Here is a 27,032-nt window from a genome sequence, read left to right on the forward strand (position 1 = left end):
CCGACACCACTCGCACAAACGAAAAACGTGGCCTACTCGCCGCGTCGTGCATGAAGAAACAAATCAGCTGCTGGATTGTCTTGACATTGCTTACTAAGCTGAAACCGGAACTGCTGTAGAACCACTCTATCGAACCAGGCAGAAACGATTATGATGAGTAGGGATTTGCATTAGCGCCACTTCGTGGGGCTGCAAGGAAGCTCCGTTCGAAACAAAAATGGCATTCAGCAAGCCAACCATGCACTGGTCAGAGTCGGTTCATGGTGCTCTCGATCGAGTTGGCTCAAGGAGTGTCTGAAAAATCAGACGAGAGGTTGCAAGGTGTCCGAACTGTCGGCAGTTGTTATACATTATGGTCTATGGGAAGAATGGCGGTGCCACGAAGCAGACCGAATAATCGAGCATGTCCGAATTTTTGGAGTCGGGAAAATCAGTCGGCGACTGTATTGCTTAACTGAAATAGCATGAGATCGTCCACTTACCTGTCAAACATGGAACTCATAGTGCAATGAAAGGGGAAAAAGCATGCAGTATTTATTCACCTTGTGCCACAAAATGTTATCTGCGTTTGATGCTGTGGTGGCCTCGCAGCAATGACAGCAGCCTCAAACTTACTGAAGCTGCGAGCCAGTTTTTCAGCCAGCCCCCTCTTCTCGGCAAACACTCGTTTGGCAGATTCCTCGTTAGCGTTAGTTATTCTCCGTGCACGCACGCGTTGGTGCTGCAGAAGTCGTGGGGCGCCTCTTTCATTGCGAGATGCTGTTCTTGTCACAACGATTGCATTCACGAGGCTGACGTAACGCGCAGCTTCTGCCTCTGTGGGGCCTGAATCGCCCATGCTGTCGCGTCGTCCTCATCACTGTCACTAGGCGACACTTCGGCAACAGAGGCATTGATGCCGAAAAGTAGAACCTCGTAGCCGGCATGTCTTCACAGTTGCAGCAGCGCTGCCGACCAACTTTGCATTCAAAATGCCATACACCATAGTCAACAGCAGATACCTGTTGCATGCCAGCGGCGACTTCTTCGTGTAACATTCGATAGCATGAACAATGTCTAATTTTTGTTCTATGCTGAGCACCCGGTGTCATTTTTATCCGAGCTTCGGCATGACGTGAGTCTGTTTGCACGACGCCACAACGCTCTCTGGCATGGCGCCGAAATGATGTTGATGTGGCTTCACGCCCAAATGCAGAGGGCGCTTGGAGGCCGTTGTTTGATCCATGGTTCCAATCTCTGAGGCTTGTTGTTCTGCCGGGCAACCCGATGGAGACAACGCTCTGCCGTGTATGCACAACGAAAAGGGGAAACACTACGTGTTAACTCATATGTACGCAATAAGTTGGTACAGTTTATGCGGATACAAAACACATTATGTTCAATAGCCGCTGAGTCGGGGATTTGACTTTGCTGCTTTTAAAACGAAAGTACTCTTTAAGTGTGTACGGTTTAACGAGGTCTTACCGTACTAGTTAGGCATGGGCTTCAGTCTATTTGCCAACCACTGACCTTCAAATGGCAAAGTGAATGTAACTTGAGAGAGAACTACAAACTGCAACTTGCTTAATCTGTTCTTGGTGAAAGAAAACATGTTGCCATCAAGAACACTTTATCGAAGTAATTTTGTGCCACCTTCGGATATGGCACACATCTCACACACAATTATTTATTGGAAAAGGAAGAACAACCAACATGCGGTAACTGCCAGGAACCATTAAGAGTGATAGACATTCTAATCACATGGCCACATAACGAAATAAAGAAGAAAATGCTGCCGCAAATTATACAAATTACAGATACCTTTACACCCCGCTTTATTTTGGGAGATGAACCACTTGTACCTCTTACAGAAGTCCTGAACGTGCTAAAAAAAAAAAAAACTTTTATGAACAGACTTTAAAGCAACACAGCTTTTGCAGCCTCTATCATTGTTTTGTCAACACCTTGTGTATGGTGCAGCATGGCCCAAGTTGCTTTTGTGCCATTAAACCTGATTTAACTAATTTTACCTGCTGGTGTATTGATTTGCATTGCACTTTGGAGAGGGTGAGGTTTGTTTAGACTGTTCCTTGTCAGTTTCAGCAATCAGTTGCCACAATATTGTGATTGCGCAGCACAAGGGGCAGAGTGTGTGTTGAATAGTTTTCACTTTGAGCAAAACAGCAATTGAAAGTGTTGTCAAACATTGTTAAGCCTATAAGGATGACACTGAGGAAAGCCCAAGTTGGCAAGTAGTTTTCAGAGATAAAAAATGGTGACATGTCAAAAAAGAAGCTGCCGTATTTTTGGGCATCTAGCCAGCACCAGTAATATAACAGTAAAGTTGGGGTGTGGATTATACGCAAATTTCGCTTTAAGGTGTGGCTTCAGGGCAGCGCATTGTGCCCGGGCATGAAGCTACGCTTCAGGGCAATGTTCTGTGCCATTGAAAGTTATCTCTTAGGTAACTTTATCCCCCTTCCTTCCTTACATATTGAAGATCCCTTCTCCCATCCTTCGGGGTTGCTTGTTATCCTCCTCTTTATGGGTAATTATTTCGCACTCTACCAGTTAGCTAATAGTGCATACGGTACCACCAAATTAGAACTTGGATTCTGATAAGCTGCGCTCAGTGGCCCAGCAGCATTGCTGATAAGGAGGGAACAGAGTTGCTGGAAGAAGATACGACATCATAGATACGACAAGTTTATCCTCTGAAGGAGACTGTTTTGTAAACATTTTAGTGTTGTATACAGTTATTTCTGTTTGTTATACGCATGTAACCTTTAAGGCAAAAGCATTATATGCTCCATTACACAAAAATCCGGCGGCGCTGCCACCTAGTGACTGTACTAACATGGCCGACGACGAAGAGCGAAAAATGCTCGCATTGACGTCAAATTTCTTGGGAGGCTCCTAAAAACAAAGTAACTCAAGGGCTTTGAAAGGGAAATATCCATCTGGGTGGAAATCGAACCCAAGACTCTGAGGTGTAGGACAAGCCCGCTTCCCCGAAAGCGTGGTGGCTCCATGGTTCTGGCTGACTAAAGGGTGTGCCTAGTGTGTGTGCTGTTGGGCACGTGACCATGCGGCCAATGGGGAGGAGGTGGCTTAGATCATGTGTATAAAATTAGTGTGTCAAATAAAAAGCTATAATGTCCGATTGAACGCTGCTGAGCGGTTCTTCGAGTTATAAGATTCTCACTTGCAAGCAAGTGCGCCAAGACACTTGGTGCATCTTGATTTGGCCTTACCGAGGTGCAGCAGAATGCATGTGGGAGCTTGCACGGACAAGCAATGCGTGGAAAAAATCATTTCACCAAAGGGACTATAATGCTTTTGCAATCTCACACGTAAGCAGTCTTAAGTGTCTCGTTGAATTTTTTTTTTATCTCCCAGAAGTATTGCATATATACATTTTTGTTTTCTGAGCTATTCTGTAAAGGGGTGTGGGTTTTACATGTGGGCAGGTTATACGAGAAAAAATACGGTATGTTCTAGCTGGCTCTTTACAATCTAAACTTATGAAAACCTTGCCAAATTGAGGCATGTGGTCAAGAAGAAGCCATTGACAAAATCTTATATGAGAAATTTGTCATGCCAGTGAATCATAAGTTTTGCAAATGCCAAATATAGCCTTCAAACTTAAAGTGCTCGTTGAGGATTAGAGCGCTAACGTGTCGAAGCTTTTTGTCATTGTCCTTTAATGGTCGTATAAATCTGTGAAAGTCTTCAAACACTCCAGATTCTCTCACTTTGCAATCTTTTACCTTTCTGAAAAATCATTTATATGGGTGGACTTGAGAAGCGTTCAGGTGTAGAAATATTCAGTAAATCAAAAATGGTCACTAGGCATCACTTGTGCCATCATACCTGAAATCACCCTTAATACCTCCGAAGTCGAAAAGGAAATGAAAGTCATTGTTGACTTTAGTATCTGCGTTCTTTTTTTGCGTTTCATAATACTACTTTTGTTTCATCTGTGCAGGATCAACGCCTTCTATTTCTCCATCAACAGCCAACAGTTACGATTCACAGCAAGGACGCCCACACGAAAACCATCCTTCTGGCCATAAGATTGATAAACTGTTGCGTCTAGAAGCACATGTCAGGGTCTATACTGGAGGGTGTCGGTTTAAGTGCCATTTGTGCCCTCACAGCTTTGAAAAAAAAGACACCCTGAAGAAGCACTTGCGTGTGCACACGGGTAAGCGGCTATTTCAGTGTACTGTATGCCTTGAGAGGTTCTCACGGAAGACCCACCTGGAAGCTCACCTGCGCACCCACACAGGTGATAAGCCATGGCATTGCCCTTCGTGCCCTCAAAGCTTCTCGCATAAGTCCAGCGTGAAAGCCCACCTGCGCACCCACACAAGTGAGAAGCCATTCAATGCCATTCATGTCTTCAGAGCTTTGCACAAAAGTCCCACCTGAAAACCCATCTGTGCAACCAGACAGGTGAGAATCCATGAAAGTGCACTTCATGGTTTCACAGCTTCTTCCATAATAAACAGAACAGCGCGTTTTGACAGGGACAAATATGGAGACACGAGACGGACAAGCGCTGTACAACGCTTGTCCGTGTCATGTCTCCCTCCTTGTCCCTACCAAAATATGCGCTGTTCTGTTTAAAATGGCTTACCAACTCGCCCAAACGTTCGTTTTAACTTCATCCATAAGTCCAGCATGAAGGAACAGTTGCAAACCCACACAGAAAAGATGCCCTTTCAATGCCCTTCGTGCCCTCGGAGCTTCTCGCGGAAGTCCTACATAAAGCAGCACCTGCACACCCACACAGGCGAGAAGCCATTTCCGTGCCCTTCATGCACTCGGAAATTCTCATTGGAGTGCTATGAAGCAAAATCTGAGCATTCATTTATATACAGGTGACCAACCATACCGCTTTGCCGTCTGCTCCAAGTCCTTTATGCGGGCTGATTACCTGTGCAGACATAAGAAAACACACCACCATGATACTGTGAAGTAGCTCAACGGCCATGTTGAAATAGAGTTTCAATTAGAAATCTATAGACATAGAGCTTGCTGCAGGGTTTTATGCTGCATCAGGTAGCACAAGTGTCCCCATATACTCCTAAAAGGGCCCGGGAATGCTTTCTCCGGGTCATTATATTTGCCCTAGATCTATTCTGAGCATGTCATAAAACAAAGAGCAAAAGAAATGAAAAATGGTCCACACAAACCCATGTTATTGCTCATAAGAAATTCAAAATAGCAGCAAAATATGAGTTAAGCTCAACCTCACTGGAATTTTAGCTGCTCAGAATTCCACATTTCCTTTTGCCATGACTTTATGTGGTGACATCAATAGCAGCAGGGCGTTAGCAAAAGCCCGCACACCATGGTTCCGAAGTCTCCTTAGCCTGTTCGTGGTGTACGCATGGCCTTCAGGATCTGGCGGCTCGTTGTCTTATCTGGCAGGCCATGGCTTCACATCTATAGTGATGCCATGGCCTTTCGCCACCAAAGTGCTCGGCATGGGATGTGCAATTCTCATGATTGCAACACCTTGCCCACGGCTGTGTGTTACGTATGGTTATAAAAGGTAATGCCATAGCTTCTGTCGTAGTGCACCAAAGCTTTTTGGAAAAAAACACCAGAAAAAACATTCTTATTAGGCAAACATAACATCTGAAGTCACTGAAACATTTAGCAGACTCGACTGTAGTTGACATGTGCACATTGCGTAGATTGCTGCAGCATGAAACGCTGACGCATGCGAAATTGGTGGAGCCTGAGCTGTTTGAGACGTGTTGTTTTTTGTTGCTACTTTGCAAGCTATCATTTGCACTCTTCGAATTCGGCCTGGTTCAGCAGCTCAGTGGCTATGGTGTTGGGCTGCTGAGCACGAGGTCGTGGGATCGAATCCCGGCCACGGCGGCCGCATTTCGATGTGGGCGAAATGCGAAAACACCCGTGTGCTTAGATTTAGGTGCACGTTAAAGAACCCCAGGTGGTCAAAATTTCCGGAGTCCTCCACTACGGCGTGCCTCATAATCAGAAAGTGGTTTTGGCACGTAAAATCCCAAATATTATTATTACTGGTTCAGCAGGTTTGAGTGGGACATCTTGGTGGAAAGGTTTGACATGCTCCCTCGGCGAAAATTGTTGCAGCATGATCGTGCGATGAGCTGGAGGCGCTCTAGCAGACCTAGATATGTTGTTTTCCGATTGCACAAAGTTCAAAAGTGGTTACGGGAAACCGAAATGAAATCAAGCTGGTGGGTGGTGCTGGAATACGGTGCCACCAGTGACACTATGCCACAGGTGCTGTGAAATGTATAGGTGAAGATGCTTATCGCAATAGGGTTGGCTGTGATAGCTGTGAATACAACGTGCGACGGCTGACGAGATTTGCTAGTATCAGAATAGGAAACTAAGTGCATGCCATCATTTTCACTTGGCTCAGGCAGGTGAGTACTGCGAGGGAAGCTTCTTAGCGAGCACCTACTGCTCTCAATCATGTGGGCCTCATACCTTTACTTGTTCACGTAATATCTAGCAGCTCCAAAAAAATTTGCAGTTTGGAGAGTTACTGAACACCAGTGTCGAAAAAATCTTCATTTCTGGGAACGTGTGAAAGGGACTCTGGAATGATTTTAACAATATCGTACAAACGCACCGAGTCTTTAGCGTAGGTCCTTCTAATCATTAGACAGCTTTAGAGTAGTGTCCGTCGCCCTACGTACGTTAAACATACGCACCTTTGCAGGATGTTATGGTGCGTGTCCTTTCAAGTCCTTTAGTTTACCGTACGGAAACACAAATGTAAAGAAAACATTATAAAACAGGGTGCATTTCGTTTAGTGCCTCGTGCCAAACGTATTCAATCCAACATGGTCCATTAGCAGCCATCCTGCTGTTGCTATGTGGATGCATCTTGTTAGGCATACGGGCACCAGAATCGCCGAACGATCTCAGAAAATAGACATGCTATGCGCTCATAACTAACCTTTCAGGTGAGTTTAGAGAAAGCGAAAGCTCATTACAATAGTTACTAGGGATCAACGCGAGTTAGAGCGTAGCCATCAGGAGAATTCATGCTGAAGCGGAAGCCATCGATGCCACCATGTTCGACAATGCTATTTCTTAGCATCCGTAAACATTACGGATGTTCAACTCACCAAATAATGTACGTTATCATAGCGCACATAAACCGTAGAAACTGAATAACATTCCGAGTATGCATAGTGAGGACGACGCTATTCCTTTATGTACGTAATGCCTTTACATTCAGTTTACAAACGCTAAACTAAATCTGTCTATTAAGTGATACACCTAAGTTTGCCACATGAAGCTCGTAATTTAGTATAATAGAGTTGTGCAAATAGAAATTTCTGAGAGTGAATCAAATACAAATTGAATAATGCCAGAATCAAAATGAATATGAGTACTTTTCTTATAGTTTTCGAATAATAAGCAGCCATTTTCACAGTTGATGTAAAATGGTATTCAGATCGTAGTAGTCATAAGCGTAGCATCTTTCTCTCATGGCATTGTACATTATCATGTATTTATCAAAATTTAGAATGGAGCATTAGAAACAATTAAGCAGTGTTTGTTCACATGTACAGGACTTTCTGAAAGTGAGAAGGATCCCTCTAGTGTAGCCTGTTGTACTACGTAGGTTCTCAACTTATATATGCATTTTATGCCCACAGGGATGAAGATCAGTCTACATTTGCACCAATGTTGTGTTTTATAGCACAGAGTTGGCAATTTAAAGAACAGGGAAACCTCGTTAAACCATAGTTTGCCGGAGCTTGGAAAAAGTACGTAATAAACGGTAGTACTGCTTAACCGAAATAGCATGAGATCACCCACTTACCTGTCAAACTTGGAACTCGGAGAGTATGCGATGAAAGGAAAGAAAACATGCAGTACTTATTCACTTTGAGCGCAAAAAGTGCTATTTTCATTTGATGCCGTGGCGGCCTAGCAGCGCGACAGCGGCCTCAAACTTATTGAAGCTGTGAGCCAGCTTTTCGGTCCGCCCCCTCTTCTCGGCAAACACTCACATGGCAGATTCCTCGTTGGCCTTACATATTCTCTGTGCGCGCGCGCGGTGGCGCTGCAGAAGTCGCGGGGTGCCTTTTTCATTGCGTGGTGCTGTTCTCGTCGTGACGATTGCATTCAGGAGGCTTACATAATGCACAGCTTCTGCCACTGTTGGGCATGAATTGCTCGTGCTGTAGCTTTCTTTGTTGTCCTCATCGTTGTCGCTAGTCAGCACTTCGGCAACAACAGAAGCAAGGATGGCAAAAAGCTGAACCTCGGTCGCAGCAGCGCTGCCAAGCAACTTCTTCGCATTCCAAATGCCGCACAATGTCGTCAACAGCAGATCCGTGTCGCGTGCCAGCGCTGACTTCTTCGTGTCACGGTTGGTAGCACGAACGATGTCTAATTTTTCTTCTATGCACTTCTATGGTGTTTTTGTATTTCACCCCCATCGAAATTATAATGTAGTAACTTTAAAGCTACAGGGCACTTATAAACGTGAACTTAAATAGTGGAACAGGCTACCCTGCTGAGAGTCGTGCTTGCTTGGGTCTTGCAGTGATCATTTGCACTTTCGGAAGAGCCCTGTGTATGTGAATGGCCTGTTTGTCTGTTTTCTAGTCCTCTGTTTTTGCTTTTAATAAACAGTGTTTCATAACACACATTGTATTGACAGAAAGTTGCTAACATTGTTAGAACTAGGATCTGATCACTGTTTTATATTAATACTTGTAAAGTGACTGTTTATTGTTCAAAAAGTACACCCATGTACTTAGATTTAGGTGCACGTTAAAGAACCCCAAGTGGTCAAAATTTCTGGAGTCCCCCACTATGGTGTGCTTCGTAATCAGGTTGTGGTTTTGTCACGTAAAACCCCATAATTTAATTTAATTTGTTCAAAAAGTATTTAATATTTGATTTGATTTGGGGATTCCTTTGTTGCACTTATGGATATCAAATATTACTGCTCACACGCCCCTACGAAATATGTATGTTCAATGTAATGCATTGTGATGCTTGCTATTACATCATGGACGTCTGAATGATCTGCTTTTTAATTTTTGCTCTAAGATGCTGTGTATTTCTGTCTTTCTCTGTGTAATGTATATGGCTATAAAAATTTAAAGGATATAAAAAATTTAATATAAAAATCAGTTTGTATTCTGCTGCGAGGGAGCTGTCACAGCATTGATTGTAACGAAACAAATATTTCATAGCACACACCTGAAAATATATATTCTGGTAGTAAAAACATCAAATACAACCTCGCAAACCTTGGAGTAGCCATCATGATAAAGGTGCACAATATCGGCTATTTCAAAAGCTAGGCCTGCACAATTAGGCTTCGAATCAGACTCGCTATTCCAGCCTTGCGAGCTATGGAGCAGTCATTGTAGTGATAGCGGCACACATCTGCATTCTATATGCTGTTCACTTCGAGGGATAAGCCCACAATATGGATTTCACTTAAGAAATTCATCGTCCCAGCCTTGCCAACTTCGAAGTTGTCATTGCAGTTGTCCTTTGCATTTATAGGCATGCCATCGGCTGCTCTGAAGGCTGGGCTGACAGGTTGTGTTGTTCATCTCTGGCGGCATCCCGGCCTTGCAAACTTTGGGCCATTGTGCTGAAAGGCAAGAAGACAGGATAGCAAGGGGAAGGTGCTCCTGCCTCGCGAACCTGCACATGACGCCTGCAGCCGCAGTAGGAGTACTGGTTACGACGCCAAATGCAAAGAACCGAGACAGATGCCATGGCTACCCTGATCTTACTCTCTTACTGGAACTCTAGCGAAAACGGTAATGGTAGGTAAGAGATGCTACCTCCTTCTATATACGACAGGTACCCAAGCATGCAAGGCAAGAAAACAAGAAAATTTGGGGTGGTTTGTGTACCTGTTAAGTAAGGAACCAATCACTGGGGACTATGAAGCTCCGGAAGAGAAAAGTGAAGGGGATAGTTGGAACATGGAGGAAAGCCACATGGGAAGAAGTTTGCCCAGGGTACTGTGCCAAAGACGTGCTGTTCGTTTTTGGAACCAGGCCACCAAAACTTCACTGGACCAGGGCAACCAGTCAAGGCTCGGCTAACACATCTCTACAAGAGTGTGCTTTACAACTTCACTAGCCACAGAATGCTAACACAAGGCCTGTGAGCTCCCATTTCTGTGGCCAGAACACAACCTTACAAGCTTCCGCCTGGCCAGGCCAGGACAATTCCTCCTAGTGTTCCTGTTGGAAGTTCCTGATATGGCCACTGCTTCTTTGGCCAAGTGTAGACGTTATGTTTATGATGTGTTGGACTCTTCGGTCAAGCCTGTGGCGGCTGGGGTGTGTACATTGCTGCTTCCCTCATCCGCTCACCTTGCTGCAACGGTGAACTCTTTTCCTTGGCTGATAAGTGTTTTCCTCATTCGCTTTATCTTGTACTACTTTATTTGTTGTAGTTTGCTGTTAATTCAAGTCAGGTCAAGATGTCTTATTCTTAGTTTCTTAAGTCTTTACGATTTTTTTCCCTTTCATGTATGCATTAAATGTTTTGTCGGACATATGCAAACGGCTTTATCGTCGTTTGCCTGCTCTGAGGTTCTGCCTAAGTAGCCTATTCCAAATATAAAGAATCTGCGTCATAGCTACTGATTGTGGGTAGCCATGTGGAATGCAGGCAAAGGCAGTGAATATGTGCTTTGTTAAAAAATGCTCCACATGGTTAGGTGGTCTGTTGAGATTTTTAGAACTGCCATTGTTAGAATTAAGAGAACATGTCAGTGGAAGCCGAAAAATACCTAAATTTAGTGAAAATACTAAAGGGTATTCGATTATTCAACATGTTGACTGTTTAAGTAAAGACTTGCAGATTTTGTTCTCTAACAATGCTTTGAACACCCGTGCAGCTCAATATAGTCGCAGCAGCAATGGGTCTATGCTGCAGACATGTATAAATGTTTTATTAATTTTATTAATGAAATATTTACATAACATCTGTCGAGGACTCTCTGGTCCTATACATTGGTTATATCAGTTGATGCTGCAGCCATGCGGGTAGATCCGCATAATCAATGGATCCAAAAAATTGGGCCATAGGAAATCACTCAGTGTTTCTTGATCTTGAAAAACTTATTTTGCCCAAAGTACAGGTGACTGAAAAATATCACATACATTTGTTTTTATGTGACATAGAGTACGTTTTCTGTGAGTATAGAGCAGCATATCTTTTTATAGAGTCTCTTCAGAATGAAGTTAGGCAGGACTCGTAGAAGCATTGCATAATTTGGATTTCTAAAGTCAGTTCTGCTGCAATACAGCCGTGTTACGTTTTGAAGCATATAAAATCTACTACGGTGAAGCATACTAAGAGTAGAAAGGGGCCACTGTCATGGGACATATATGTTCCTTAATTATGCACACGCAAACCCACCATCTACTCTCAGTAAAAGCGCCGAGACACTTATTCAGTGTACTAGCAGGCTTTCAGAGCTACTTCGGACATGGCTGTGGCAATTTGAACTCTTGTTTCAACCACCTTGCAAGGATGTAGCTTATATTCGAGAAATAATGAACACTTTAAAAAACATGAACATCATGAACTTCGGCTTCATAAATAATATATTACTATCTTACAGCTAGAAGCACACTTTTCACCCCTGAATATAGGACTTAAATCACCACAGAAATTGCTTTGAATAACTGCCAGTACAGTTATTACATGTCTCGGTATTCATACTGTGACAGGAGACGGCGAGTGCACACGTGTGCAACACACATCCTGTGACACCCTTTTCACTTTTGATTTGCTTCACCGTGTAACAAGGCTGTATTGTGAAGAAACTGACTTTACGAAACCAAATTATACAACACTTTCGAACAGCTTGCTCAAAGCCAACCAATTTTCTTTTAATAAACAGTGTATGTGTTACATAGAAAACAATTTTCAGTATTTCTTGCCAAATTTTAGTGTTTTCTGCCTTCAACGGTAGTATTTTTTGCATTGGTGGAAACATCTGTAATACAAATGGTTGTATTGCTTTCTATGTAAATGTACATGGTGGTATCTTAAGTGCTAAGTAGAACACAAAAGCAAGATGACATACTTTAGAAGCGTTAACCGCTGGGCTAGTTGGTGATCTTGCATACTAAAAAGATTTTGCGCCAAAACAACACAAGCAAGAAAGACGACACCATGGGCGCTACTTCAGCTGTTTAATGAGGGTGAAAGCACTCGACATATATAGCCCAGCAAAACACCGTGCACATGCATGTGTACAAGGCAACATGGAGTAAAAAGTCTTACCATAGTACGCGCGATAGAAACTTCAGCTCAGCCTCGTAAAGGAAAACTGATGTGTCACTAACACAGTTCGGACCTGCTTTCTTGATGTAGAAGGCTTCCAATGTTTCACACGATGTCTGATGCCTGCATCTACCCAGAATCCTCGCATCGCCGAACCGTGGAAAACAATCGGTGCAAGCCCTGCAGTGATCCACAAGTCACTCACCTTCATTATTTTTTTACATTTTGCATGCTCTCTAAGCCGGTCATTCACACAACGCTCCCTCTGTCCAATGTAGGATTTCCCGCAGGACAGAGGAATTTCATATGCGACGTTTGTGGCGCACTTTATGAAATGCTGGCCATGCTTCTTCTGACAGCCAAGCATTTGGCTTTCGCAAGTTATGCGACGGCTTAGCTGGGCATGCTTTTGGGGAGCGGAGAACACCACCGCTACATTATACCGGTTAGCCACTTTTTTTAGGCTGTGCGTGACTTTATAGATGTAGGGGACCACTATAGGCCACTCTTTTCCCTTCGAGTCTTCCCTGCTTACCTCAGCCTTCAACTTCTTCAAAAGCGTTTCTGCCACAGGGACCAAGACCGACTCAGGGAAGCCAGCTGCAACGAGCCTGCCCAATTGGTTGTCAAAACTAGCTTGCATCTCATGCACACACAACTTCTCTGAAGTTCCTTCAGAAAAGTTTGAATAGCCTCATAACTGATCCCTTTCTTACAAAAAGTTCACAGGAAGTAGCCCATTTTTTCGAGGAAAGGAATGACATACATTATGCTTTTTCTGTTGATGTAGAAGACCTTTTTTATTCAGTGCCCTATCCGGACCTGTTTGCCTTTGTTAAAGATTGCATAGACGAGAGCGGCCCAGTGGCTTTCCAAAACGCTGCTGGTATCACTGTTGATAGCTTTTAAGTCCTTTTAGAATTTTATCTCCGGAGTACATTTATCTTATTTTATGAGCAACCTTACCTGCAGAAGAAAGGCATATGTATAGGCTCTTGTATAGCCCCTATATTTTGCAATATCTTTTTATCATCTATCGATCGCTCTCTGCTGATCGTTTTAACCATTTTAATAATGACAAAGTCCTTAATGTGTTTCATTACATAGACGTCTTATTGGTTTTAAACAAGCAGTGCTCTGTTTTGAATCAGGCGACAGTGAGCAGTGTTGTAGATGATTTTAGAAACCTGGGGAAAGGGCCAAGTTTTATTATGAGCTACCGGATAATGGTATGCTTCAGTTTTTAGATTTACAGTTAAAGTTTTCAGATGGGCACATTTGTTGGGCTTACTCCCCTCGTGCGCAAAAAGGGCTCCTGCCGTACAATTCGGCTGACTCAAAGGTAATGAAAAGAGGCATCGCCAACCTCTGCCTGGAGTCATCGCTCTGGAAGTCGTGTGTGCATGAGATGCAAGCCAGTTTTGACAATCAATTGGGCAGGCTCATTGCAGCTGGCTTCCCTGAGTCAGTCTTGGTCCCTGTCGCAGCAACGCTTTTGAAAAAGTTGAAGGCTGCGGTAAGCAGGGAAGAGTCGAAGGGAAAAGAGTGGCCTATAGTGGTCCCCTACATCCGTGAAGTCACGCACAGCCTGAAAAAAGTGTCTAACCGGTATAATGTACTGGTGGTGTTCTCCACTCCCGAAAAGCTTGCCCAGCTAAGCCGTTGCATAACTTGCGAAAGTCAAATGCTTGGCTGTCAGAAGAAGCATGGCCAGCATTTCGTAAAGTGTGCCACAAACGTCTTATATGAAATTCCTCTGTGCTGCGGGAAATCCTACATTGGACGGACAGGGCGTTCTGTGAATGACCGGCTTAAGGAGCATGCAAAATGTAAAAAAATAATGAAGGTGAGCAACTTGTGGATCACTGCAGGGCTTGCACCGATTGTTTTCCACGGTTCTGCGATGCGTGGATTCTGGGTAGATGCAGGCATCAAACATCGTGTGAAACATTGGAAGCCTTCTACATCAAGAAAGCGGGTCCGAACTGTGTTAGTGACACATCAGTTTTCCTTTACGAGGCTGAGCTGAAGTTTCTATCGCGCCTACTATGGTAAGACTTTTTACTCCGTGTTGCCTTGTACGCGAAAGCGGTGTTTTGCTGGCCTATATATGTCGAGTGCTTTCACCCTCATTAAACAGTTGAAGTAGCGCCCGTGGTGTCGATGTCTTTCTTGTGTGTGTTGTTTTGGCGCAAAATCTTTTTAGTATGCAAGATGACATACAACACTAAAAAACTAAAATTTGGCCTAGTCGGCACCAACTAGCTCAAATTTTAGTTCTTTTGTAAATGGATTTTGACCGTGAGTGGATAAAACTCGGTGTAGATAATGTTTCTGAAGTTAAAACCTATAAGCAAAAATATGGACGAAGCTTTAAAGAATGAAAATGCAAAGGGTAAGCTCATCAGAAAGTGTGTGCTTTGTCTTTTAGTGAGGGTTTCTTGCAAGAGTTTCAATGTGGTTTGTAATGAGAGCCAGTCCTGAATGTTGGTAATCCTAACAATGCAGTTACATTACAGTCACTCAATGTGGATCAAGCTTCTTTGCTTCTTGCTCCAAGTTTGGCATCGGTGTTTCACCAAGTACACACCATGGGGGCTCTTTTATACAGCTGTACAACAGACGAGGAAGACATGAACATTTACCTAACAAATGACTACTTTGTCCTTTACTGATGTAGATGACCTACTGATGACTTAGCAAAAGGTTTCTGCACTTTCTTGTGTGATAGGGATATTTTAATAACTCATGCAGTTCAGAGATGTTCAAGCACTGCACATGCTTATTTTTTTTTGCACATGTGCCTCTACTAACAATGCTTTCATCACAAGTCACAAAATATTGCATTAGCCTGCAAGTCATTATCACATTTGCATAATTTAACATGAGGCCTTAGGAATTTGCATTTAAGCAGAAGGGTTAAACAATTACACAGGTTGGAAATCAAAGTGAAGCATCTCCCATGCATTTGGGAATCAATGTTATGGGAAACATTTTGCTGGTAACTGGCTACCGAGCATCGATACGATCAATGTGAAGGCTGACCATGTTTGTTTAAAATGAACAACTATGTGTGTAACGACAGCAACAAGACGGCAGTGACCATGTTGGTGTGACACCGACGGCATGATTTCTACTATGGTCATTCAGCGTGAGCTTACAACTTGCCAATAGTTGGGTTCTACATGTGTACTGGACAAGCATACACAAGAGAAGCGTGGATTGTGAAGTCATCAGTGACTGTGTTGGACGCCATAATTAGCATCCAAACTCTTCACTTTGTGGCCATTTCGGTGCGCATGTGGCTCAAATTTGGGTCTAGTGATGTCTGTTCTTTTTACGTCTGATTGGCGAGCCTAGTCGAGCTGCTATTATTCTACTTTCAAAGTACAGATTCAGTCACAACATGCACAACAAATTGAGTGAAGTTGGCTTTTACATGCCTGTTCATTTGATGAAACCGCATAAGCATGCCACGTGCCCCTAATTGGGCAAATGGCCAATAAACGATTGTATGCCATCTTAAGGCATCAAGGCAACCGAAGTCTGGGCCCTCGAGCAGTTGTCTGCTCATGTATTGCGCTATGGCTGCAGGTAAAAGAATGATTTACGCTTGCTGCCGTGGCTGTGAATAATACTGGCTGACTCCCAGGGCTGCTATTCTACAAACCCCCACAAATACTTAAAGTAAATGGGAGGGTGAGTGCCACAGTAGCTGAATTAGTAATGTGCCGCATGTCTATTGAAGGTGTAGATTCAGCTCCCATCTATAGCAAGTTGTCTATTCATCCACTTTCATTTCCCGTTTCCATATTATTTATAAATTCCAAATAAACTCAACAATTATTTTGCCCTATGCTTTCTCCAAGTTCATTGTTTCTTTTGGTCCTCTGGTCAAAAGAAAGATGGCTCAGCTTGATACCGGCTAGCTACTTCAGCTTGGAAGAGAAGAATGTCCAAGGAGGCATAAGGAAGTGGCCTGCTGGGCAATTGTGGATACTGTTCAGAATCGGCCATAAAAAATTGGTTTTCAGCTAAATGTATAGCAGAGACGCTTGATCTGTCATAAAGGTGCTTGCGGTAAATACCCACTAATGCACCAAACTTCTAGCTAACTGTGCCCCAATTGCTGACGAGAAATGCAAACATATTGCAACTTCTCAATCTAGTATATGCTTCTGACAGTGCAGCTTGCTGGCGAGCACCGCGACATCTGTTGCAGCAGAAGTGCAACTATGTGACGCTTAGGGAATAGGCACCCTGTAAGACAGCACAGTTCATGGCTTTGAAACTGATCGGGGCGCAGCATGGGATTGGTGCGTTCAGTGAGAGAATGGATCTCTTTTGAAAGACGGGTGTCCGCACTCACGCCTTCAGTTCCACATCGTGGTTCTTGTTATGTCTTCAGTCCTCAAATCACCGGTGACTGTGTTTTCAGTGCTCGTATGTTGACATTCCTGGTGGCACCACTGGACATTTGTGTCGTGCTTCTGCCTGTCCATATTGGGGCTTGGTTAAAATGTCCTCTTCACCATGCTAGGGGGAGAAAATTGTTTAATAAATTGATATTAACATAAAATACATGTCTTCTTTAAATTGTTGCCCTGGGTGATCTGATGCCTCACTCAGTTCCCCCGCCGATGCTTTATAGGTTTCATCGTCTCTCTGCTCTCGCACTGACAGCCAGGGCAGGCTCCTGTTGCTTCAGCATCTGGTGAAGGTATGCATCTGGGAGGTGCTATGCCCATAAAGCGGTGTCTGGCTGACCGGATCCATTCACTCTGATTAGTAATTCGAGACATTAATTCCATTCACATACTTCAGTTAGGTTTGGGTAGTGTCATTCGTCACACTTGCGATAGCGCTGCAATGCGTAATAACAGTACACCGGAAGTTCACCGTGAGGCGCAGCCTTATTAAAAAAGTCCTGATTAATATGTCTACTTTAACATGCCCCTGAACCCTAGCTGTGCATTTTGCTTCAAAGTGTGGGTGCAGTATCGGATCCAGCACAGTGCATGAACATTTCAGTGACGCGAATAAAATGAGCACACTCCATCACCTCTGTGCAGTAGCTCGAGAAGTGGCCAATTTGAGCACGTAAGCGAAAATTGAGGGCTCACTAGAGTGTCAATGCTGAGCCACGAAAGAGCGAGCTACATGGATACCGAGCTGAGTCATGCTCGCTGACTCTATTGAATTGCTATGTCAAAGCATAACCTCACATAAGGCATGACGATGCCCGAAAAAACACTTGATGTGTTTCGATCACTTCGAATATCGGTACTCCAGCAAAAAAAGGACCCGTTATTTCACGCCGAAAACATGTCCAGCAGTGTAAAACATTTGTTGTACATGTAAAAGTGAATAATTTTGCTGTTGCCTTAAGTAACAAAGCGAAATTCGTGACATATCTGTTGCTTTAAACAAAAGCACTTATGCAGTTTCTATGCTAGCACAGCGTTGGCATACTGGTCTCTCTATGCCAGAGTTAATTCAACTTGCTGCACGAGGCGCTGATAGTTCTTGCTGCGACGCAACACCTGGGCCATGTCGGGAGCTTATATGCCATTGTGAAGCAAGGCCTTTTGTTTTCTTTCTGTAGGCTACTCTTAAATGAATTGTCATATGGTTATTTTTATACAATCTCATACTATGAAAAGTGAAGAGATTTGTTCCCCTCAACCTAAGGAATTCCACATCCAAATTTCTGCAGCTAAGGTGACAGCATCCATATTTTGGGACCAAAAAGGGATCACCTTGGACTTTATATAAGTGGGTGCTACAGTAACAGCAGTCAATTACTTACCACTGATAGTGAAATGAGACAGATCAGATAGACAGACTCTTAAAAGTTGGTTGGCCTATAGGTCATGTGTGCCATGGCCAATTTCATTCTGTGAAATCTGAAGAGCAGCCTGACAAGGACTTGACAACCAGACATGACAGGAACTGACACCACTAGACCTGAGCTTGCCATATGTGCACAAATTTAGCCACAGCTTGAAGAACGTGCCATTTAGCTATGGTGTCCCAGTTGCTTTTTTTACAAGCCCGTCAATAGCCCAATTGTGTTTTCGTGCCACGAGGCAAGGGTGTATGAAAAATCATGCCAACCATTTTATGGATTGTGCTGTGGGGTAGTCTAGAGATACCTCTCAGTTGTGGCAAGTTCAATGTAGGCCAAACGGGCCTATGCTCAAATGTCTATCTGAAGGAGCATTCAAACAATTCAAACTGGATGTTGCAGCGCACATTTCAAGGCCTGCTCATGTGAGCCGCACTTTCGCACATTATGATCCTGGGCAGAACTGGCAACAAAACAGCACATGAGCTCATGAAGGCGCATTTCATCAGGAAGATCCTGCACATGCTACTAACACTTCAATGACCTTATATTCCCCAGAGGTGCACTTGGTTAAGGCCGACTTGAGCATTACTAGACAAACTAGCACTGTCACAACATGTGCATTTTGCACGTGCACAAAATTTGCACACTATGTTCCATCCTATGAATCATGAAATGAGTTGGTAGTTTGCATTATCATGTGTATGTATCCCTCGCCCGTAAATATCCTTTCTGGACACAAAAACAATGTTAGCAGACTTCACCAACTTGCCCAAGAGGAAGTCCTATAGTGAGTCTCAACACTCTTCTTCACCGACTATGTGAACAGAAACTGTTTGAACAGTCATAAGTGGTTCACAATTACACTGATAAAGATAGGAAAAAAAAGATTATAGAGGAAAAATTTGTCACATAGTCACACAGACAGTGGCGTAGCTAGGTCGTCTGGCACCCGGGGCTCTCAGCTCTTCTGTCACCCCCCCCCCCCCAGGTGTAGTCGAGGAAGGCGGGGATATCGACAATTTTCGGGTGTCTTCAGACGTATATGACACCCTCCCCCCCTCTACTGGCCCCGTGCACCCGGGGCCCACGGCCCCTTGGCCCCCCCCCCCCCCCCTGTTGCTACGCCAGTGCACACAGATATATTTGCTAATGCAATAAAACAATTTTGTTAAGAGGATCAGGGTAAGGCTCAAAACTGCACTCCATTGTACAGATCAAGGGATGAACCAAACAAACCCTGTGAAGTGTAGCAAGGTGAAGGAAGATTCATACAATGGAAACTTGGTGCATGCTTGAGTGGCATGGGCCTGTAAACCTACACCGGTCACATTTGCATGCATCTTACATCTTCAACATGGTGCAGGTTCCTGCAATGAACATAATATCGTGGGCAATATTAGAGGAAACACGCGAACTCGTTGCAAATAGCCTCGAAACCAAGTTATAGCGATATGCAGATGGCGCTGTCGAAAACGGAGGGGAAAGAGGGCTCTCCCGCTAACTGTTGGCACTCCCACCATGCCTGCGTTTGTCGAAAACGGCAGCTTACGGTGTTTCACTGGGCGCCGACAGCCGATAAGATGGTTATGTACGCAGTGACTTACGGCGAGTAATATTTTTTCTGTCATGGCGTTGTTTTCTTTTTCTTTCAGGGCGCAGCTATTAGAAGCCCAGTCCTGCGTTTAGCTTAAGGTATTTTCTTATATACCATCACAGGACTTCATGCACATGTTATGCAGCGCATTGTGTCACCTGTTTCAAACAGACAGGAATATTTCCCAGCTACGTAGCTCTTCAATGTTTACGCGTCAAAACAGTGCTGCTATTGGCCACGCTTCGGTGCACAAAATTGTCAGTAACTGCAATATCAAACAGCTTTATCAATGTGCGATGGCGATGTAAACTTCCACAGTTTGTATAAAGAGATGCATGGTGGGAGTGCCAAGAGTTATCAGAACAGCGTCCTCCTTTCTACTTTGTTTCTGACGGCGGCCGCTGTATATTGCCCATGGCAGGGTTTGAGGCTATCTGGCATGTGCTCCAGTGCTCCTGCTCATGTTGCTAATGATAGTACATTGTGTTTTCATACAAAATGCAAGGAACATTTGCGCAAATATAGTTCCTCAAATAGCACCATCAAAAGAAGTAATACTAAAAAAGCACTAATAAACGGAAAATCAGACATCCACCCATTCTTAGCAACTGCTATATCTAGGAAAACCATACGGATACCTCGGAGAAAAAAAATAAAGCCTCGCAGTTGAAAAATTCGTCCTGGTCTAGGACTTGAACCCGGGACTACCGCTTTTCCGGGCCAGCCGCTCTACCATCTGAGCTAACCAGGTGGCTAGCAGATGGCAGAGCGAAGTCGAATTTGTCAACAAATCGAAGCAAAGGTAAGAGTTTGACGGAATAGTTCTGCGGAAAGCCACAAGATGGAGAGAAGTAATTAATGAAGGGAAAATCACTGCTTAGCAATCCAGCTGCAATATATCTAAGAAAATTTCTTGGTCTTCAAGGCAAGTAAACATTACAGCAAAATTGAGCCTGAGTAGAACTATCATCGGCTGGACCACATTCCTAAATATTCTTCATTGTTTACATTCGCATTACTCAACATGTTTCTTTGGACTGTGGCGAGCAGGTGCTCAAGCAAGTTGTGATTCGCTAGCCACTATAAAATCCGAGATGAAGAGGGAAACAGTATGAACATGCAAGACAAGAAACAGTAGAGGTAAACATAACATAGAGTGTTAAAAAATTTGCAACAGCTCACTTACTCGCGCATTATCTGGAACAGCAAGTCCCGCGAAGGGGGAAACATTTTTTTCGTGATTGATGCACAAAACTAAGCAGCATCCCCAGCGAAAAGTGTTCAGAATGAATTTAAACCTATCAACCATAAAGAAAAAAGTGCGGCCAAGCTGAGAGCACACGTGCCCCATTCACAACAGAAAATTCAACAAGCAAGAGCAACAGAACTTAAAAATGGAATAGGGGCTGCACAAGACCACACTACCAACTATAAACATGCTGCAAGCCATAAAGAAACCAGGTGGTCCAGGGTTGAGCCCAAGTATTGCTCGTTACTGCAAGCTCAGACACCATCAGTTCTTCCAGTGCAACTAAATAGAAGAAAATTCTAGTACAAAATACAGTAAGAAAACAAAGTTACGTTTTACTTAAGCTCCAAAGTTGAAGCAGTGGCGGCAGCACGTGCAAAACTGTAAACTAGAAGACGTCGTATTTGTTTGTGAACACTTTCATTTTCATTAATTTATCGCTTCTTTATTGCATTTATTAAGCACAACTAATTTCCCCTATGCTGTCCTTGGCGTCAGTGCCTGTTGGCTTCTTATGATATGACTAATAAAAATCGGGCCCCTTAGTTAACCTCCTGTCTTCTCGTTTATCAGGAGAGGCACTGGCTTGTCCTTGAAGCTTGCTAAAAGGGACAGTAAAAGAAGTAGACGCAAACTTTCCACTGTCCGTGCATATCTGTTTTTAGCTTACAACTGCTGTCAAAGGTGAAGCGAACTTCAAGAACTTGGCAGCTGTCAAAGCAAGAACTTTGTCTGCAGCCAGGTCACAGCTCCATTACTGCTTGTGCAGTGCCGCAGCCCTAGATAATGCATCCTCCTTATAGAACGTGGTAACTCCTCGAAAAGTGAACCACCTGTCCAGCCATTGTTGTTCATGCGGTGGGGATGACTACATGCGGATGATTGTGATATACAAAGAGCAGCTGAGCCTTAACATATCTAGATGCATGCACGGGTGTGCGAGAGTCAACCGTCTACCTCTTTAACTCAGGTTGGATGTGCATACTTGAGTAATATGCAATACATGTTGGGTGTGTCGTTTCTTTATTGTAAGAGTTTCTTCCTTGTATTTAGATTTGTTGCTGCGTATGTATATAACTGCTTCCAGAGTGGCTTTCTTGTTGCTAATAAACTGAGGGAAAGCCGTGTTCTTCATCTTATGCATCCGACAGGATAGCGAGTGAGCGTGGTTGAAAGGATGTTATATTTTGTGGGCAAGCAACAAAAATGCTAAGCATATGGAATATATGCTGGAGGTTTTCTTTATAGCATGAAGGATAATATTATGCTGATAACTCTGGGTACAATAATATGAAAGGTCACAGAATGTCTGACGTGTTCTTGCTACCATGAGAGCTGGCCAGATGCATAACACGCGTCAGACACCATAGATCTTGGCCAGCCATCCCCTATCGTTTTCTTGACCTCCTGACACTGAGCAGAATGGTCTGAGAGACAAAACATGCAACTTTTGTGTGAAAAAATTTAGTGCATGTCGCACAAAATTAAGATACTATGTCAGATATTGTTGGTACAGATATCTGTGAGTCTTATAAACTCGTGTCAAAAGAAAGAAAACAATACCCATTGAAATACACTCTCAATAACAACAATGCGGCAATAACATAATATCAAGCTGAACAATAACTTTAATAATTTATTGATGTTCAGTTTGCTTTCATACAAGGGGACACCCAAAAATTCAAGATAGTTTTCTTCGTGCAGTATTGGACTGATAGTCTTGAAGCACAACACCTATTGCTAACAGAAGGCCTGCCAAATTAGCATGACTTGAGAACGTATTTGTGGCAAGCAGGAAAGAAAATGGGGTGAGTTAATTAAGGAAGATGCGAATGCTGCAGAAGTTAGAAAAATGAACCAAACAGAATGGTTGAAAAGCAAGTGGTTTAGAGGCAAAATTTCGTTTTATTCCAAGCCAGAAAAGCAAACAGAGGTTGAAAATGCTTTCAACACATACCATCAAGGTGTGTGTACGTGGAGACAGAAAAGCTGTTTAGATCAACATGTTGGGAACCTGCATGGAGGTGTGGGACGTGTGCAGTAACAAGATAAAAAAATGAATTCCTTTACTGTAGTCAAAGAAATTGGTCAGTGATGTCAGGCTTCTCTTGTTCCCTAGATGGTAAATAAAAACTATATATATATATATGTGTACAATCACTGAATTCTACCTGTGCTAACATATGGGGCAGAAACTGGGAGGTTTCTTGAGAACAAAGAAGGGCATTTTGTTGTCATGTTGGATGGCACTTTTCTAAGAGAAGGGCTTTCCTGCAAGTGGCATAAATTCTGATCAAAATTTTGCAAATCCAGCTAACATAAAACTTGAGCTGTAGTGAAGTTGAATCATTTTGGTTTGACCATGGTCTCAAATGCTATTAAGGCCGAAAAAGAGGCCTTTTACGCGCCTTCTTCAGTGTAAAAACACACCAGCTAGGGAATCTATTTCATAACCATTGTGTTGGAATATAATTTGTGGCTTGGTGTTATTTCAGAATTTCTGCAGGAACACTTTGACAGGTTGAGAATCGAGGACTCATTCCTTGCTCCCAGCTCTGAGTGTTGTACACTTCCTGCCGAAGCATAATCTGGGGAAACACGCAGGCTTAGTATAGACATAGAAGATCTATACTATTCTTTGCCGCATGTGCGTTGCCTGCAGTTCTTTAAGTACTGCATACACGATCAAACGGATTAGCTGGAATTTTGTGAAAGGTGTAAAATTCGGTGTGCAAATTTTCTGGAGCTTCTTGATTTCTATTTAAAGTTAATTTTGGTCTGGTCGGAAAGTGAAATATTTGTCCAGAAAGCTGGCATGTGCATAAGTTCCTGTGCTGCGCGTGTGCTCAGTAGTATCTTTTTGAGTTACATTGGCCAGTAAATTAATCATAACCTGAGTGCGCTTGTTCTTATGATTTTCAGATACGTGGGCGATTATTTGATTTTCATGCACGAACGTTACTTTCGCAGAGCTGTTATCGATGCACTGAGGCTATTTAGAGAACAAGAACAAGGTTTCAACTTTAGAAGTTCCAGAAAAAGATGTGCAGCAATTTCTTCATATCAGGCTTACATTTACAGGATGTCACGTGTGCTAATGATATTAGCCAAGAACTTCCCTTCTTGAATAAAGGTCTAGCCATTCAAAACTTATTAAGCACATCATTGTCGCTCACGTAATTAGAGACTGCCTAACCAAGAGCTGCCCGCACATTATCCTTGAAAGTGTGAGGAATCTGGTGACAAGGCTTAATGAGGCAGGTCAACCAGTTTCAGTGGTTTATTTATCTTGCGACAAGTTAATTATGGAACTTCAAGCGCAACCAGGGTGGAAGAAGCAAGAGAGGAACAAAGTTGCCATTATTTCCTCCATTCGTTCTCGCACAGGCTGAAAAATGTGGCTTCTAAGATCCGGGTCACGATTGGGTTTTCGCACAAAAATAAGCCGAAGGGAATATGTGAAGCAATAAACAAGCGGGTTCTTCACACGGGTGTCTGAGCAGGGAAAATTGCAAAGTGAAGCATGGCATGCAGTTTGTACCTTGCTCACAAAATGTTGTTTATCTGATTCCTTTTTCTTACGGCTTACAAAATATTATATCGGTCAGACTGGAAGATGCTTGAACATTCGAAAAAGGGGTATACCATAGTTCTTCGAAGGGTTTTTTGCACATTCGCACCTTTCTATGCATTGTTGCGATTGTGGGCGTCATCCAGTTTTTGAAAGCACTACTCTGCTGTTTAGACGCTGTGAAGAGCTCTCGAAGTAATGGAGGCTTACTACAGAAAGAAAGGTTCACTATGTGTCAGCCGGCCATCCGTCTCGCTGCAAGCTAGCGAGCTTGCCTTGTTAGAACTTTGGTAAAGCCACTGAGTTGCCTCGTACCTTAGCAATTTGTTTTTTTTTTGCGTTGATTAATCAGCCATGGCATCTGCGTCGCCTTCGAAACATGAGCATTCTGTGATATGAAGGTTGGTTTGGTAGTGTACCTGTGTATCCATGGGGTGACTGGGTGTTGATAATGTGATGCGTTGTACTGCTTGTTTTCTTCCAATAAACTTCAGTTGTCAGTCAGCACCGTATTGTGTCCCTTTCTATTCCTTTTGTCCGCGTCTGTCGCGCTGTAGCTGAGTGTTAGGAATGACCATAGAGACGCACGGCAGAAACGGCGAGATCATGACCCGGCTCATGGCGAAAGCCACGAGACTACTCAAGCGAGCCACGACCAAGAAAAGCGGAATGAGGGAAGAGAGCCTGATCAGACTCATCCACTCGTTCGTCATATGCCACGTAGCGTACGTGGCGGCCTACCGCAAGTGGAAGAAGAGCGAGAAAAACAATATAGATGTACTCATCCGCATACCCTACAAGACGGCACTGAGGCTGTTCTAAACAACGAGCACCAACCGTCTCCTGCAGCTGAGCGTGCACAACATGCTAGAGGAGATAGTGGAGGCCCGACGCGCCGCTCAACTTGAAAGGCTATCTACGACCAAGGCCGGCCGGAAAATCCTGGACAACCTGGGGATTGGACACCAAGGCAGGGAGCAGACGCAGCTTCCCGTCGTCGATGAGATCAGGCGCACTATCAGAGTGGACTCGTGGACTCGATACGGAGGAACATGCACCCGGAGTATAACAAAGGGAGGAGAGCGGCGAGAGCCAAGGCGCTGATAGACCAGCACGCGGCCAACGGACAGGCACGATATGTGGGCGCGGCTGAGTACGCCAAGCTACACGGCTTCACAAGGGTCGTCATCGACGCGACCGGCACCGTTCCCACGACCGCCAGCGCGAGATGCACCAAGGCAGAGCAAGCGGAGGCGGTGGCCATCGCCCTGGCCATCGCCGACCGCAACTGCCACATGGTGCTGTGTGACTCGAGGCAAGCGGTGATAAATTACGCCAAAGGCTGGATAGCGAAGGAAGCGGTGCGCATACTGCAGGCATCAAAGAACGACGATGGCAGCAAACGACAAGTGAGAATCGAGTGGTACCCGGCATACGCGGGCGAGGCGACGGACCACAACGCCAACCACAACGAGACGGCACACGCCGAGGCGCGCGCGCTGACTGTGCCTCGGTCGACTGGCCTCTGTGGTTCAGCGCCAAGGACCGAATGACCGAATACAACGAGATAACCAAGGCTTCCCGCCTGGCTCGCAGAACCCTCCCACCCCCTTCCTCGGGGTTGAGTTGAGGGCCAGCCGTTTTATTCAGACAGCTGCGGACGGGCTCACTCCCAAGCCCGTCGCTGATGCACAGAATGTATCCCGAGACGCACCCCACAGACAAGTGCTGTCTACCGAAGGGAGAGGGCACTTGTGCTGTGGAATTGCATCAAGTACCAGGAAGAAGCCAAGTCTGGGAGGATCCCGCTGTGACTCGAAGCAGCCGCAGGGAGCAACAATCGAAAAGAACAACTCTGAGCTGTCCAGCAGGTCATCAAGGCGCTGGCCCGGCAGGGACCGAGCGAGCCGGCAACGGCGAGTGCGGACCCAGGCCGCACGGCCAGCGCCGAGAGGACGACGCAGCCCCGTCCGGAGCGCGCGCGCAGGCGCGCGTTTTACTGCAGGCTCAAATAAACCTTTCACCAATCCAATCGAATATTAAAAACAGTTAAGATATTTAAAAAAACAATGTCTGTCGGCACTTATCTACGTGCCTACGTTATGACTGAGGCCTAGCCGAAGCAATCTAAACATGCGTTTGGTAAACTTTAGTTAGGCGTCTCGTGCATTGTTTATTTAGAGCCTCCTGTAAAATTTTGACATGCCGCCGTTGCGACGACAGCGTGCCGGTGTGCTCTGCGACCAGCTTCTTTACAACTTCGGCTGTAAAATGCACACGTGCACAAGTCCTCGCCGGCGCAACCATGTTCTCCCTCTGTGTGGCGGGATGGGCGGCTTGTATCGGCTGGTCTCGCTTCTCGTAAGTTCTCGTACGCCGCGAGAGTCACGTGGGTAACGTGACCGCTTAGGGGGAGTGATATTTTCGGCCACCTCAACAACCCAAGGACGCAAGTAGACGTAATGATGTGCACATGCGCAGT

At 44.4% G+C, this 27,032-nt stretch overlaps 1 long non-coding RNA gene and 1 pseudogene across 2 annotated transcripts in view; both read left to right on the top strand.

Annotated features, from left to right (window-relative positions):
- The window catches only part of LOC142568153 (uncharacterized), a 35,186-nt gene extending 23,161 nt beyond the window's left edge, over positions 1–12,025 (top strand). For both annotated transcript variants that reach the window (XR_012825372.1, XR_012825371.1), the window contains 2 exons: positions 3,968–4,437; positions 9,532–12,025. This is a non-coding gene — a long non-coding RNA (uncharacterized LOC142568153). The remainder of the gene's footprint in view (positions 1–3,967; positions 4,438–9,531) is intronic.
- A 10,957-nt stretch (positions 12,026–22,982) lies between these two features.
- LOC142568183 (uncharacterized) lies at positions 22,983–26,565 on the top strand (annotated as a pseudogene).
- Positions 26,566–27,032: the final 467 nt, after the last annotated feature.

The sequence above is a fragment of the Dermacentor variabilis genome, unplaced genomic scaffold (assembly GCF_050947875.1).
Source record: "Dermacentor variabilis isolate Ectoservices unplaced genomic scaffold, ASM5094787v1 scaffold_17, whole genome shotgun sequence".
NCBI lineage: Eukaryota > Metazoa > Arthropoda > Arachnida > Ixodida > Ixodidae > Dermacentor > Dermacentor variabilis.